The sequence below is a fragment of the Macaca fascicularis genome, chromosome 4 (assembly GCF_037993035.2).
Source record: "Macaca fascicularis isolate 582-1 chromosome 4, T2T-MFA8v1.1".
NCBI classification, from domain to species: domain Eukaryota; kingdom Metazoa; phylum Chordata; class Mammalia; order Primates; family Cercopithecidae; genus Macaca; species Macaca fascicularis.
Genome location: NC_088378.1, coordinates 17,798,381 through 17,802,500, shown reverse-complemented (window position 1 = coordinate 17,802,500; position 4,120 = coordinate 17,798,381).

The following is a 4,120-nucleotide window of genomic DNA, read 5'->3' as shown; positions in this document are numbered from 1 at the left end:
TTCCTATGAACATAGGTATTAAAAATCAAGTGTAACAGAAAACAGTTGCAGAGTTTTATCAGTTTTACCATTCAATTTATTTCTGTTTTTAAATTTGAATTTGACAGTTAAAAGTAATAATTGATATGGATAGGAATTAGTATCCTGAATGTGCAATTTTTATATATTTAGAGGAAATCTTGAATTAAAAAAATTCAGAGCTATATGTTATTAATAAGTTACATATTTACATTAAATTCAAATATTTTTATAGAAATGGTAAGAGAAATTGGCTGCTCAAGTTAATGTGTTGGTGGGTTCCTATTCGGTACAGAACCTATTTCAGTATAGTATAGTATAGTATAGTATAGTATAGTATAGTATAGTATAGTATAGATTTTCTTTTAAATTACAATTCTCATATATTGTTGAAAGTATACATTTTAATTTTTTGGTTTATTTATTTGAACGCATATTCTTTTTTTTTTTTTTCTTTTTTTTTTAGAGACAGTCTCACTCTGTCACCCAGGCAGCAATCATAGCTCACTGCAACCTTAAACACTTTGGATCAAACAGTCCTCCTGCCTCAGCCTCCCAAGTGGCAAGGACTGCAGGTACATGCCATCACACCCAGCTAATTAAAAAAAAATTTTTTTTTGTAGAGATGAGGTCCCAGTGATTCCAGTCACTGGAATTATAGGTGTGCATCACCACATCCAACTATTAAATAAAAAGGTTTTAACTGATAATTTTTTCAAACAAACATTCTATGTGTAACAAGCTCCATGAATACTACAAAGTACCGATGCTAAAACGCTTTGCAGTTTTCACTGGTATTTGAATAAATGATAAAAAGAAAAAAATAAGGAAAAGCAAAGTAAGATAATGGTTTCTAAACTGTCTTTTCCAGAACCTTAAAATTTCTGGGAGGTCATTCGTCTTCCATAAACATTTAGTTCAAATTTCATTATAAAGCCTGGGACAGTGGCTTATGCCTGTAATCTCTGCACTTTGGGAGGCTGAACACCTGAGGTCAGGAGTTCAAGACCAGCCTGGCCAACATGGTGAAATCCTGTCTCTATTAAGAAAAATACAAAAATTAGCCAGCCATGGTGGCGGATGCCTGTAATCTCAGCTACTCAGGAGGCTGAGGCAAGAGAATTGCTTGAACCCGGGAGGCAGAGGTTGTAGTGAGCCAAGATCACGTCACTGCACTCCAGCCTGACCAGCACAGCGAGACTCCATCTCAAAAAAAAAAAAAAATCATTAAAAGAACAGGCTTTCAAATAAAGCCTACAGTCCTACCTATTTGGGAGGCTGAGGTGGGAGAAGCACCTGAGCCTGGGAAGCGGAAATTGCAGTGAACTGAGATAGCACCATTGCTCTCCAGTCTGGGCAACAGAGCCCGACTGCTATCAAATCAATAAATACATAAATAAACAAAAAGAGTATAGGTGTTTAACTTGGTAGGATGTCCTTCTACCTAGGCTTTTGCTAGGTTTTCTTTTTTCTTTTCTTTCCTGAGATGGTGTCTAGCTGTGTTGCCCAGGCTGGAGTGCAGTGGCGCCATCTTAGCTTACAGTGATCTCAGCTCGTGGCAACTTCTGCCTCCAGGATTCATGCCATTCTCATGCCACAGCCTCCCGAGTAGCTGGGATTACAGGCATGCACCACCACACCAGGCTAATTTTTCTATATTTATTAGAGACGATTTCATTATGTTGGCTAGGCTGTTCTCAAACTCCTGACTCAAATGATCCACCTGCTTCAGCCTCCCAAAGTGCTGGTATTACAGGCTTGAGTCACTGTACCCAGCCCTTTGCAAGGTTTTCTTTAAAAAAAAAAAAAATTTTTTTTCTTTTCTTAAATGGAGTCTTGCTCTGTCACCTAGGTTGGAATGCAGTGAGGTGATCTCGACTCACTGCAATATTCGCCTCCTGGATTGAAGCAATTCTCCTGCCTCAGCCTCCCGAGTAGCTAGGATTACAGGCATGCACCACCACACCTGGCTAATTTTTGTACTTTTAGTAGAGATGGGGTTTCACCAGGTTGGCCAGGCTGGTCTCAAACTCAAGACCTCAGGTGATCTGCCCACCTTGGCCTCCCGAAGTGCTGGGATTACAGGCGTGAGACACCATGCCAGGGCCCCTTCCGAGGTTTTCTTATTACAAGACTCAGATCATGCATTACCAGCAGGAAGCCCCCAGAGCTGACATGCTCCTTTAGAGCTGACCATGTGATGGAGGCGTAGAATCATCATCCATACTACCCCTGGCGATGCCAACCTTGACCACCTGGTGAAACTATCAGCTTTCACTGCTTTAAAAATCACCGTTTCCCCTTTTATAATTTATAAACTTTTTTCAGTTGAGATACTTCAAAGTTATGCCAATAGCCTCTAACTCATTAAGCCTCAGTCATTAGCTTAGCATCCTTTCATGATTCCTACCTGCATTAATGACCCTTATATGATTGTCAAAGGATGATTTTCTATTTCCATCATTTATTAATTGGGTAGATCTTTCTCTTTTATTTATATATTCATTCGATCATGTTTTTATTATTTCATTTTATTTTTTGAGACAAGGTCTTGCTCTCTTGCCCAGGCTGTAGAACAGTGGTTTGATCTCGGCTCACTGCAGCCTCAACCTCCTGGACTCAAGCAATCCTCCTACTTCAGCCTCCTGAGTAGCTGGGACTACAGGCACACAACATCACACCTGGTTAATATTTGTATTTTTAGTAGAGATGAGGTTTTGTCATTTTGCCCAGGCTGATCTCTATCACCTGGGCTCAATGATCCAACTACCTCAGCCTCCCCAAGTTCTGGGACTGCAGATGTGAGCCACTGCATCCAGCCTATTTATTTATTTTTAAATTAATACATAATAGATATATATATTTTTGAGGTGCATGTGATAATTTGATATATCCATATAATGTGTAAAGATCAACTCAGGGTACTTGGGATATCTATCATTTCAGTCATTTATTTATATCAGTGTAGACATGAATTTTTATTTTTTTCCAATGGATTATAATTCATTATTATCATTATTTAACCTGATGCTGAAAGTCTTCCAGATTTGGTCAGTAAGAACCGTTGTAAGCTGGTGCCTGTGTCTTTTTGATAGTGTTTACATCATTCTTTGTGTCCTGTCTTGCTTTCCGGGACAACAAGATATCTGGGCCTATATTGAGCCTTCTCTACACCTAAGCTCTGGAGTCCATTGTTGATCTAAGGAGCCTTGGTTTTGTTTTTTTTTTTTTAGCAGAGAGTGGTATTTGGAAACAGGATCTGATCTCAGAGTCTTCATTGACACTGGGGTGCACTGCTTCTAGGCCCTTTTGGGAAACAGAATTGAAATTTTGTATATATACATATACAGATGTGTATATGTGTATATATACACACGGATAAGTCTGTATCTATTTATTTACTTATTATCTATATATCTAAAACTATAAGTTTATTCCAGTACTCACAATTCCAGTTCATAATTTCGGGTTTATTTCTAGACTTTTCTTTTCTTTCACTTTCTTTGACAGTCAGAAACCTGGCTCTCATTATTGACAATATAGTTATATTTCCTCAAAATGACTATATATAATTACTCTTTTTTCAAACTTTGTCCTCTTTCTACCATCTGCAAGGGAAGGGAAGGAAAAGGGAGGAAAGAGTGTAGCTGAACTTTTCAGTCTACAGGGCAAGGGTGGCCCTGAATATTGACTACAGTGCATCTCTGGAGGTCTTTCCTAATCATTTGTACCTCTCTAAATTTTCTCTAGCTTCAGATTTGGTAACTGAATGATTATAGAGTATTTTTTGGAACTAGATAGAAAACAACATTCAACAATTGTCCTCTGTCTAGCTGCTATTTCTTTCTTGATTTTCCCCGCTTTGTTCTCATCCGTTTTGCCACTGCTGTTGCTTTCTTCTCCCTTGAATTGCTTTAATACTTTCCTAAATGCCTCCAATCTTGCCTCCCTCAAGATCTTCTTCCACATAATCATCAAAGTAATCCCTCTAAAGCATGAAACTGAGTGCAACGTTCTACTGCTGTAAAATTTCTCAATGGCTTCCTATGGCTCCACACTCTTTAATGTGGTTTATAAAGACTTCTATAACTTGATGGATGCT